The sequence below is a fragment of the Bos grunniens genome, chromosome 22, assembly GCF_055505025.1.
Source record: "Bos grunniens cultivar Pamir isolate PY7600 chromosome 22, Bosgru_T2T1.0, whole genome shotgun sequence".
In the NCBI taxonomy this organism is placed as follows: Eukaryota; Metazoa; Chordata; class Mammalia; order Artiodactyla; family Bovidae; genus Bos; species Bos grunniens.
In genome coordinates this window covers 58,815,237-58,827,952 of record NC_141186.1, presented here as the reverse complement: position 1 = coordinate 58,827,952, position 12,716 = coordinate 58,815,237, and positions in this window count along the sequence as shown.

Below are 12,716 nucleotides of genomic sequence, written 5' to 3'. Positions count from 1 at the left end.
CTGGTGTGTGGTCGTGAGGAGCAGCCCCCCATGGGTGTGACACCAAAGCCCACGTTCGTGACCTCTCCAGCATTTTCCGCAGCTTAGCACAAGGGCCGGACGGCACAGGGCCTGGCAGGGGTCGACAGACGCTGGGCAGGCAGCCTGCTTCCTCCCTGGCCATGGGGAAGGCCGAGACAGGGGGCCGTGGTGAAGGCAGCTAAACAAAGGCCTTTTATGTGCGGGAGGGTTTCTGGCCGGCCTGTCTGCATGCAGGATTGGAGTCATTGGTCTGGCAGAGCAGGCCCGGGTTGGTCCAGGCTGCCTGCTGGGCACAGCATCCCGGCTGGCGCGGGGGCTTGTCTGCCGGGTCACGTCTCTTCAGCGGTGTGCTCGAGGCCATCGGGGCTGGGGAAGTCAGAGAGAGACAGAGAGAGCCTGACAAGCATCTTTCTGGGGTGCAAGGCAGAGCCAGAAAAGGCTCCCCCTCCAAGGGTCCACCTCGATCCAGCCGTACAATGCCACCACTCGGAGTGGGGGCCCGGCAGTTGCCCCAGGTGGGACAGAAGCTGAAGACCCTGCTGACTGGTGGCCCACCAGGGGGGCCCAGCAAACCCAGAGAAAGCCTATAGCCGCAGGGCCTGAGCGGTGGTCCTGGGGCGAGGCCTGGCGAGCAGGACTCTTTCCAGAGCTAGTGACTTGACAGGGCCATGCAGAACCCGGCGGGCTGGTAGGAACAGCAGCCCCCACCCCCGCCCTGGCACAGCCAACATGGGGGCCTTGCCTGTGCATGAGTTGAATCAGTCATAAGGGCAGTCTGCTTTTTATGATCACCATGCTCCAGAAATTCTAAAATGAGTTCTGGATAAAGTGCTTGCCTGTGTTAAGCCATCGCCGTGGACACGGTCGCTTTCGTGACACAGACGGGTGCTTCAGATGTGCGTGTTTTAGAGACTCACCTTTTCATAAGCACCACGTCATCCATGGAATTGAATTCAACTCCCTGCGATCCGGCTGCCCTGGCACCTGAGGACTCAGCTCCAAGCACATGTTTGGAGGGTTAAGTTGGTGACGGCTCAGCGGCCTCAGGCCACATAAGGTGCATTTGGGGTCTCTGCTGTCCGCCGTGCCACCTACTCCTGTGCTTGATCGGTAGATTGGAAATAATCAGTTCCTGCACTGTGATTATAGAGCTGGGAGAGATAGAAGCTGACTCACTTCTATTCTACGTGACCGCGTGCAGCTTTTATCTGGATTTAAGATCTCAAATCTTTTGATGAAAGATGCAAATTCTGAGAGAAATGCATGCACTTGGTGGGTGCACATTTTTGTTCAGACATAAAATATTTTCATTTCGTGATTAAAAGTGAGGTGTGCAACAGATATCTGCACACCCGTGTCCACAGCGATATTCTTCAGAGCGTGTTTTCAGGCCCTCAGGCGTGTCCGGCTCTTTGTGAACCCAGAGAATGCAGCACACCAGGCCTCCCCGTCCATCACGGAATTTGCTCCAACTCACGTCCATTGAGTTGGTGATGCCATCCAACCGTCTCATCCTCTGTTGTCCCCCACTCTTATGATTCCACATATATGAGGTCCCTGGAACAGTTGAATCCTTAGACACAGGAAGTAGGATTATGCGGGGGAGGGTGTTGCCAAGGGCTGGGGAAAGGGGCCGGGGAGTTAGAGTTTAAAGGGCGCAGGGCTTCACTTCGCTCCGGAGATGATGGTGGGGGCGTTTGCACAACAACATGAGCGGACTTGACGCCGCCGAGCTGTGCGCCTGGCAACAGTCCAGACGGTAACGCTGGGCCCTGTGTCAGCTCAGGGCAGTGCAGTCGCTCAGTCGGGTCCAACTCTCTGCGACCCCATGAACCGCAGCACGCCAGGCCTCCCTGTCCATCACCAGCTCCCGGAGTTCACCCAAACCCATGTCCACCGAGTCGGTGATGCCATCCAAACATCTCATCCTCTGTCGTCCCCTTCTCCTCCTGCCCTCAATCTTTCCCAGCATCAGGATCTTTTCAAAAGAGTCAGCTCTTCGCATCCAGTGGCCAAAGTATTGGAATTTCAGCTTCAACATCAGTCCTGTCAATGACTATTCAGGACTGATCTCCTTTAGGATGGACTGGCTGGATCTCCTTGCAGTCCAAGGGACTCTCAAGAGTATTCTCCAACACCACAGTTCAAAAGCATCAATTCTTCAGCGCTCAGCTTTCTTTATAGTCCAACAATCACATCCACACATGACTCCTGGAAAAACCATAGCTTTGACTACACGGACTTTTGTTATGTGTATTTTACTACAATTATGTGTTACGTGTAAAATGACTACAATTTATGGGCAGTGGCCATGAAGTTCCCGTGGGGAGGGGAGAGGCGGGCTGGGGAGGCCGGCGTGGAGGCGCCGGAGCCGGTGCTGCCTGCTCCCAAAGCCCCGGGGCACACCCAGCGCTGCAGCGGGACACGCTGCACACCTAGCCCGCCGGCCGGGGACCCAGCGCTGCTCTGGGAGGTCAGTATGGTGATGGACCCGGCCGGGAGGTGCCCAGTGAGCTGCTGTCTGGGAGGGTGATCGGGGTTGGGGTGACACTGGATGCTGGCGTGGGCTTGTCCACCAGCCCTGCCTTTAACCTGCCGCAGTGGAATCGATACATCCCCGCCCTTTGTAGGGTTACTGTCCAGGCCAGTCTGCGCAAAGCCATTGACTGCATCGAGCACTGTTCTCTGTGCCCACTGAGGCGACGGCGTGGCCTCCCGCATCTCTTTTGCCGCAGTGACCGGTCCTCCTGCCCTCCAGGCTCGCCGTCCTGGGTGGGCCACGCTCACACACGACGCTTCTCTCTGCGGAGGCAGCCGGATTTGCTTTGTTCGCCTTCGTTGGGGTCCTTTGCGCCCATGCCTCTGGATGAGACTGGCCTGTGCCTGTCCTTCCTCCTAGCTGGGGGGCCTTCCATTTCTCAGCCCTCTCCCCTGCCCCGGCCCCGGCCATGCTCTCACAGCTCAGCCGTCTAAGCTCATGGGGGCTCCAGGACCGAGGGGCAGGCCATCGCTGGGGTGCTGCTCCCGGGGTCTGGGGAGCCTGAGCCCCTCTATGTAGCCTGGGGGTCCTGGGGCGGCGGTCCTGTTTTCTGAGGATGGTGCCCGCTGGCAGTGTCACCAAGCGGGCAGAGGCCTCCTCAGTCTGCCTGGCATATGGGGGTTTAATGGGGGGGCTCCTGCAGCTGGGCCGCAGCCTGGCGCCCCACGAAGCCCCGGTCTCTTCCTTCACGAGGCCCAGCTTCCTGTTTCACCGCCACTGGCTCAATGAGCAGCCTGCACTCCTGGGCAGACAAGGCAGAAAGCTCTTTTCCTTCCATCCTAGCTCTGCGGGCCGGCTGTTCCCTGATCCCCACCTCCGGCAGAACCCAGAGGGGTCAGCCAGGGAAGGCGGGTTCAGGATACTGCGAACCTCCTCCGCTGTGCCCCTCCCAGGTGGGACGTGGCCTGTGGCCTGGGGCAGGGTGGGGCGGGTGCAGCGGGTGTGGCTGCGCACCCCACCTCCCGCCCCCACCCTCCTCTGCGTCCAGCCGCAGAGGCCGGAGGTTGCAGGGAGGAGGCGGCGCCCGCCTCTGCTGCCCCCCGCCTCCGCTGCCCCCCGCCTCTGCTGCCCCCCGCCTCGGCTGACCCCCGCCTCTGCTGACCCCCGCCTCCGCTGCCCCCCGCCTCCGCTGACCCCCGCCTCAGCTGCCCCCCGCCTCCGCTGAACCCCGCCTCCGCTGCCCCCCGCCTCCGCTGCCCCCTCGCCTCTGCTGCCCTCTCACTGCCGTCTCCCAGCCCCCTGGGCTGCCCTTTGTGGCTATCAGGGTCCCTGGGGTGGCCTCCATCCCCACCATCGCATTCGTGGGCATGTGAGAATCTTCCAGAAGCACTGTTAGGGAGCGCGCTGACCCCGGAGCACCTTCCCTATCCGCTCTGATGCTGCCCCAGCAGGGTGCTCCAGGCCAGGCGTCCCTCTAGCGTGAAGAGCTGACCTGACAGCCCGAGCCTGGCCCCCTCCAGCGCTGACCATCGGTGGGCACCAGCGACTGCCCTCTGCCCTCCTCTCCCCTGCACACCTGGGCCCTGGACTCAGGCCCGCCGGGATCCAACCGGGAGCGACAGGCCTGCCTCCTTGCAGATCCACACGGTCTGGAGATCCGGCTTTGGGGGGTGCGGGTTTGGGGGTTACCTTGGCTTCTGGGGGAGGGGAAATGCGGCTCATGTCCTAACAGTGTAGAGCCCTCCCTGGTTGTTGAGCCCCCAGCCACCACATCCTCCCGCTCCACTGCGGATTCAGGTGTGTGGTGGGTGGTCCTGTGGGGGTGATGGAGCTGCGGCTCTCTGGCTGTCTTTAGAAGGTGGGGTTTGGGACTTCCCTGGGGGTCTGGTGGCTAGGATTCTGCGCTCGCTCAGCCGAGGGCTTGAGTTCAATCCCCGGTCGGGGAACAAAGACCCCACATGCCAAGTAGCGCAGCCAGTATAAAAAGAAAGAAAAATATGCAAGAAATTCACAATCTGAGTCTATCACAGAACGTGGGCTTCGGTGGGCTTCTTTGTCCTTTGCTCTGGGTCCTGGTTACTAGTTTTTGCAAAAGCAAAAGCCGCCGTCAAGATGCTGAGTGGCTCAGATAAGTCGGTGACTCAGCGCCGGGCACCCGCAGTCTCCTGATTAGATCTGAGGCGGCCGCCTGCCTCCAGATTCCCAGATAGGGGTAATCCCTCTGGCTGCCCTTTTGTTCCACATCTAAGGACACAAAAGGTGACTTGGAGCAAGGATTCAGGCACAAGGGGTAACCCGGAAAGCTCAGTGAGGGAGGGAGGGAGGCGAGGGGGAAAGTCACCAGCAGGGGTTGCGTCAGCCCTGGGGTAACTGGGGCGCAGCCAGCCAGGGTCCCCGCAGGGACTGTGCAGGGCACGCTTGAGAACTGCTCCCATGGGGGCCGAGGAAGCTGGGTGTTTGCCCAGCAACCCTGCCCCTTGCTGGCTGAGGTTAACTCCACAGCACTGGGGTGGCTCTGCACACACACACGGGCCAGCTGTGCCCCTGAAGCCAGAAGCCACACGTGTGTGCAAGGCTGACCACGGGGGCTGCAGTGACCTCCTGCATGGGCTGAGGGCAGCAGGCAGGGTGTTGCCTGCCTTTGGGCCACTCTGCTACCCTCCTGAGACCTCATCAAAACTCACATAAACAGAGCTGGGGGGATATCCCAGTTCCCACGTGATCCTGTCTTGGGGTAACTTCTCACGCCCCCAGCATCGGGTGTGCATACTGGATCTTCACGAATCACACAGACTCATGAAACTGGCCCCCAGGTTAAGATTCAGAACCCAGGGACTTCACTGGCGGTCCAGGGGCTGTGACTCTGCACCTCCAACAGGGACACGGGTTCGATTCCTGGTCGGGGAGCTAAGATCCCACATGCCATGCACGCGACCAAAAAAAAATAACCGCAACCCAAGAACCCTTCAAAAGTCCCCTCTGTGCCACCTCCCAGTTCTAACTACCCTGAGGGTCCCTGCTCCCAACTTCTGGCCGCACAGATCAGTTTTGCGTGTTCCCGAACTTCCTCGGCTTGCTGTTTGCGCCTGACTTCTTGGGCTGCGCTGCTGAGCGATGTGCAGGTTGTCCCATGTGGCTGGGAACCGTTTGTTTTCACCGTGATGCCAGTTGCAGCTGTGTGGACGCACCCTGACCCCCGTATCCATCCCTCTGCGTTGGGCATGCGAGTGACTTCCAGTCTGGGGGACTAAGGGCAGAGCTGGTGAGGACCGACTTGCCCGGCCGCTGGCGGACACACGCTCGCCTCCTCTGCAGGGGAGTTTCGGGTCATCCAAGTTCAAGTGCTCAGCTGTAGCCAATTCTACCAAATGGTTTCTGAGATGAGCGTAAGGCGTGAAGCTCCCACCCGCGGCGGACAGGGATTCCAGCTGCAGCTCCTCCCGCCCACACTGCAGACTTGCGTCCTCTTCCTTCTACGAACCTAGCGGCCATGGGGCTTGTCCACAGGCACCACGCCCTTCTGACCCCTGCCGGCCTCCTCCACGCTTCAGAGACGAGACAGAACAGAGGCCCAGAGAGGGAGTCCCTGGCCCCACGTCACACAGCGTGCAGGCGGCTGGCCGGGGCTTGAGCCAGGCTCTCTGCGGGAGGCCTTCTGCCAGCTGGCAGGAGGCAAGTGGAGGGGACGTGGGTGGAGGGGACGTGGGTGGATACTCGGCAGATTTCCGGATGCGAGGTGGTGATCGGGACTGAGGCCCGCTCCTCCCCTGGAAGCCATGCAGCTGGCCGGGTGATGACAGCTGCCCCTGCCCGTCCTCTGATCAGCCAACAGGAGGGTACCATGCCCCATCTTCCCAGGGCAGGACCAGGGGAGGTTGAGTGGACGACACGCCCGCCCTGGCTGCTGAGACCCCAGCAAGGAGCCTCCGGGCAGTGCAGCGGAGTGCAGTCCAGTCTCTGCCCCTCCTAGCAGCGTCCCAGGACCTCTGACCACGACCTCCAAGCCTCTCTAGTTCCCCATCTCCTCAACAGGCCATGGGCATGAGCCCTGCAAGAGCCAGGGTGGAGAGCACGCTTCCTCCAGCGCCCTTGGGTCCACGGGAGACTCAGCAGCGGGGCCTGGAGGCCGAGACGGGGCTGGGGTGCTGCCCGCCCCCAGCCCCTCCCGCCACGTGTTGGCACGTGGCTTTGTTCAGCTGCAGCCAAGCTGCTGCAAGAGCCCAGAACACGGCCTCTTTGTTCGATCCCAGGTCTGTCTGCTCCCCAAGACTGAAGTTGTGGGCCCGACCTCGGGCTGGCCACCCACAGCATGACCTGTGATGAGAGGAGAGCCAGGATACCCCTCTGCGAGATGGGGAGACTCAGAAGACACGAGAGGTGCCTGGAGAACTCGGTCTGGCAGGACTGGAACCCGCCTCCAGGGCTCCCAGTCCAGTGCCTGCCCCTCCTCCACCCTGTGGTCCCTGGGGCTCTCCCAGGGTCTCCATCAGTGCAGCCGCTTTTCTCAAACATCCCCTAGCTGCCTCTGTCCATCTGTGTCTTCCACGGAGTTTTGCTGATCTGCTTCTGTGCAGCTATGTTCCCACTTACGAGGCATATACTTGGGAGCAAAACAGTCATGCTCTTGACCCTCAGGGAGTCTGCTGTTTAGTGGCAAAGGCTCATGAGCCGGTTGACAGTTATGGCACACAGAACAGAGCCTGGAGACAGGCCCTGTGGCCCCACAGTCTGGATAGGGGTGGACAGAAGCCAGGAGGGCTCCCTGGAGGAAGTGATGTTTCAGCTGAGACGCAAAGGCTGAGAACGGAGCAAGCAGGCAAGGATGTGGGGCTGGTGGGGAGAGGGAGGCTGTTTCTGGCAGGTGTCACAGCACAAGCAGGAGCTGGGAGGTTGCAGAGAGCAGGGTGTGGACAAGTAAGTGGATACAGCCCCACAGGCGCAGAGAGGAGGGGAGACTGTGAGAGGAGAGAGAGAAACGCTCGGCTCCTACTGAGGGTAGATGCCGATCAGAGCCCAACCACTCGAGGGCCTTGCCGGCCTGGCCTCAGGCGTGGGCTTTGCTCCAGGGCCCCCAGGGAGCCATGGAAGGGCTTAAAGGCAGGGAGTCACATGGGCAGACTGTGCTTTACAAATCAGTGATTGCCGAGAAGAAAACAATATTTTCAGGCGCGAAAGGCCTGAGCGGAAACTTCACTGAAGAGCAGCTGCAGACCCCTGGCAAACATGTCAGAATCTTCATCCCCAATAGTGACCAGGGACATGTAAATTAGAACCACGCCGAGACACCATTTCACACCTACTGCACAGGCCAACGTTAACAAGGGTTGGCGAGGAGGCGCGGCCCCACGCCGCCAGCAGCAGTTGGCGGGAGCCCGTGTGGGTGCAAACACTTGGAAAGAGCAGTTTGGCTTGAGCCGGTGGACTTGAAAACGTGCACAGCCGTGACCCGGCCGGACGCTGGCCCTGGAGGACTAGTACCCATGTCACTGGAGCAGCCAGAGCGGTGTCACGCGTAACAGGGAAACCAGACCACAGCCTGGAACATCCAGACAGCAGATACACCCGCTGTGCTCACCACGGTGGAATATTACGCAGCACTGAAAGGAAACCCAGACCGACGTGCGCATGCTCACTGATGCAAAGAGGAACGTTTACAGGGGGTCTGCTAAGGTCCACTTCAAAACCAACCCAAACAACATAACGATTTACGGATGTACCCAGAGCTGGCCACTGCTTTTAAGGGGAGATGCTGCAACCGGGGAGGGGCCTAGGAGAGGCTTTCTGGATCTGGTAGACCCCGTCGTCCACAATCCCCTGCTTCTGGTATTTTCACAAAGTGGGAATCAGCCACTGGGCTCGTGTCACATTCCCTCCTGCTGGCTTCACATTTTTGCAATGGGTGTAGCCTGCTTGTTTTGTTATTAGTCACCAGCCGCAGGCGACGGCATTCCTATCAGGCCCACGTTGCTTCCCTGGTGCTGCCGGGGTTCCTGGTACCCAGTCCAGCCGCAGTCAGCGACCATGTGAGATGCAGGAATCTCTGGGCTCTTATTGGCTGGTGGCTCAGGGCTTCGTTGGCTGACAGCCAATCACTGATGAGCTCGATGAAGTCCCCAAAGTGTCTGTTGGGGATTTTACAGAGAACACACTTCAGAAATGTGTGTTTTGGGGGATTTTACAGAGAACATGCTTCAGAAATGTTTGCTATTATCTGACAGCATCTGAATCGAATGCAGAAGAAATCAAGTTCAAACCCAAGAACGCAAATGCAGTCACCCTGTGAGGGTCATTCACGGATTCCTCTCCAGGATCTGGCAACGGCCCCCAGTTTCCATTGAGAGGCTCACTCCCACACCCAGGCTTTTGGGAGAGCGTACGATCGGGGCTAAGCCAATCAACACAGCCTGTTCCTCTGGCTGCAGTGATTGGTCCAGGGCTGAGCATCTGACTTAAGCCCCTCCATCGGGAGAGAACCTTAAGGCCAGTGGAGTATTGCTTCATTTCGTCTAGACATGAAGGGTTGTGGGCTGGAACTTCTGGGAATTTTGGTCACCAGGAGAGATGCTATGGGTGGAAAGCGGAGAGAGGAGAGAAGAGCTGAAAGCCGAGGGGGAGAAACTTGTTCCTGGAGACATTTGGGCACCTGGATCCAGCTATGCCTGAAGTCCTCCTCTCTATATTGTTCCATTATGGAATTGACTACCTCCCCCACCCCTCTTTTTTTTTGGCTCTGGGCCCCTGTGAGTCAAGTGTTCTGTGACTTGCAGCAGAAAGTGCACTCCAGCACCCCTCCCAGCTCATCAGTGACACCTCTGGAGCCAGAAGCCTGGGAGTCGCCCCACCCCTCCCTCTCCCCAGCTCCCAGTGTCACACTAGCCCGGGTGGTCTTGCTCCTCAGTGTCTCTCCAGTCCTGCCACATCCTCACGCCACGACCTTCATCTGAACTGTGTCATCTCTCACCTGAACTCTAGCACCCAGCTTCTCAGTGTGTGCGTGCCGCTCAGTCACTCAGTCGTGTCTGACTCTGCGGACCCCATGGACTGCAGCCTCCCAGACTCCTCTGTCCATGGGATTCTCCAGGCAAGAATACTGGAGTGGGCTGCCATGCCCTCCTCCAGGGGATCTTCCCGACCCAGGGATCAAGCCCACGCCTCCTGCATCCCCTGAATTGCAAGAGGATTCTTGTAACTGCTGAGCCACCAGGGAAGCCCCAGCGTTCTCAGTCTCTCTCTTTAAAATCCTCTAGCAGTTCCTCATAGCTCTCCGAATAAACACCAAACTCTTCTGACAGCCCACCGGGCCTGGCCAAGTCCTCTCCTCACCACCGTCCCTTCGAAGGACTCCTCAGCTTCGTGTGGGCAGCCGGGCAGCTAAGGGCACTGCGGTCAGTGTGCAGGTGCTTCAATATGGCCACCCTAAATAACCACCTCCAGCATGGGTCACATCACATGAGGTCTAAAGGTTGGAATGTGGAAGGTGAAAATTCTCTTTGGACGGTGTAGACAGCCTCGGGCCCAGCCCTGGGAGAGGGATGGGCTTAGTTCGTCATAGGGTACTGGAGGAGTTGGGGGTCTGTCAGCTTGGAAAACAGGCACCCTGGAGCTCTGACTGAGGAGTAGCAGAGAGGTCTGCAGGTACCAGAGGGCAGGGCCAGAGCCCAAAAAGGAGTCGCCTTCCTGTGTGAGGAAGACTTTTCTCTTCACACCTAACAGCCCAGTTTCTGGCTCCTTCTTTCGGATTCAGCTGGGACAGGAGGATCTGGGCTCCTCTACTCAGGGAAGGGCATTCTGGGCCCTTTCCCCCGGCATCACTATAACCAGCTGGGGTCCAGGGGTCTCAGAGCTGGAAGAGGAAACCTGGAGCCTGGTGGGTGTGTCTCTGGACTGGGACACCTGGACGTAAGGACGTGGGACTCCGGGGTGTGGGTAGGGTGGGCACAGGGCTCACGTGAGCTTCCTGGGGGGAAGGAGACAGGCTGGGTTTGCATCCAAGCTCAGGTCTGAGTCTCAGCTGTGTGGTGGAGAAGGACACGAGAGAGGTGGTTGTATCAGAGGTTCATAAGCTAAATGAAGCTGTGGACTATGTGTTTTGTTGTTTAGTCACTAAACAAAGAGTCAAACAACATGTTTGACTCTTTGCAACCCTGTAGACTGTAGCCCACCAGGCTCCTCTGTCTGTGAGATTTCCCAGGCAGGAATACTGGCGTGGGTTGCCATTTCCTTCTCCAGGGAATCGTCCTGACCCAGGGATCGAATCCACGTCTCCTGCTTTGTAGGTGGATTCTTTATTGCTGAGCCACCAGGGAAGCCCGTGACTATCTTAATTACTATCTTTACCATTATTCTCGAAAGCTTCAGCCAGGACGAGGGAGCCCTCAGCCACTTTCTTCTGGGGGAACCCTGGGTCCTGCTGGAGTGATCCTGCATCAGCAGCCACTGCGCTCAGTTGCTGGCTGGGGGGCAGCTCACACGGTGGGAGTGGGGGTCGACCAGGCTCCTTGGAGCGGGAGGTCTGAGTGAGGCATTCCCAGGGCCACTGAGAGCATCAGCACCCGAAACTCCTCGGTACCCACGGACTGGTCGGGTGGAGCCCTGTTGGGTACCTGGAGGTTATTCGGAGCCTCAGAGGCCAAACTTCATGATTTAAATAGAGATGTGTTTTCCGTCCCACGTTCCCAGAAGGGGAGGCTTCAAGGAATTACTGGAAATTCCTGTCCCTCAACAAGTCATGGTGCTGAGGGCCCAGCCACCGGGGTGTGGGCTAGGGTGGCCAGAGACCTAGGGCTTAAATATGAGAGTAACAGTGGATGAAGGCTGGATGAATGAAAAAGAGCTGGAAGAAAACACAGGTCGCTTACTAGTCCATCTTAGAATGGAGAAATCCTACGCACAGAGGAAACTGCTAGACAGTTTTTCTACATCAAACTTTACAAGTTAAAAAAAAAACTTTACAAGCTCTACATGTTAAAAAAAAAAAAAAAGAAACAAACAAATAATCTTAAAACAAAGGTGTCTGCAGCAGGTACTTGGCAGACAAAGGGTCGGTGCTCCCACTATACAAAGAACTCTCAAAAATTTTTCAGATGAACTCCTCAATGGTGACAGCAAATGAAGAACAGGTGCATGGAGTTCTCAGAAAACACATAATCATTTACAAAGGCAATCAACTTCAGGCGGTGGGAGAACACCTTCGCCTGGCAGATGGACTAAGACCTCAGAAGACGGGTAGTCCCCAGACATGGTGACTGGGTGAGGAGCAAGCGCCCTCACACGGCTGTGGGGAGGAAATCTGTGTGACTTTCCGGGGTCCTTTGGCAGGATATATCGCAAGCATTTACACACCTGCACACCCTTGCAACTTCTGGATGGTGGACAAGTGCCCAAAAATATAGGTTGGAGGTTAGTCTTCAAATTATTTTTCATGATAAAAACATTGGAAATGATGAAAGGAGGATCAGATCGAGCGTGGTTACAGCAGACAGCGGAACATGGGGCAGCTCTCGACTGTAGTTATGTAGACACGCGTGTTGATGTAGGAAATGGCCACAGTGTATCACATAAAAATGGAGCAGAAAGTGTGTTAGAATTTGATTGTGAGCATGCACACGGACGGGCTTCCCAGGGCGCTAGTGGTAAAGAACCTGCCTGCCAATGCAGGAGACACAGGAAACTTGAGTTCGATCCCTGGGTAGGGAAGATCCCCTGGAGGAGGAAATGGCACCCCACTCCGGTATTCTTGCCTGGAGAATCCCCGGGACAGAGGAGCCTGGGGGGCTACAGTCCACAGGGTCACAGAGTCGGACACGACTGAAGCGACTTAGCAGGCACGTATGTGTACGCACATACATTCATTCACGCAACTACTCGTTTTTATAAAACAAAAGGGGCTGGGAGAGTTTCTCTTGTGAAGGTAGATTTGCTAGTGTTGAGTGTTTTATTATGCATTTCCTAACTTATTTAGTAAAATCAGAACCAGCCTCTCCCGTTTCACAGATGGGAAAACTGAGGCTCAGAGCAGACAAGAGACTTGCTGGGATCAGGCCTCCTGTCTCTGGGCTGCCCCAGTAGGGAAGGGGTGCTGAGACCTAGTTTTCCAGCCCTCCAGGGAGGTCCTGGCCCCCTGAGCAGAGTGCCCCTAGCCCCCTCCCCACCTGTCCCCCTCCCAGGAAAGCTGGCCTGTTGGTGAGACTGGGCCAAGTCTTGTCTAGGGTGACCA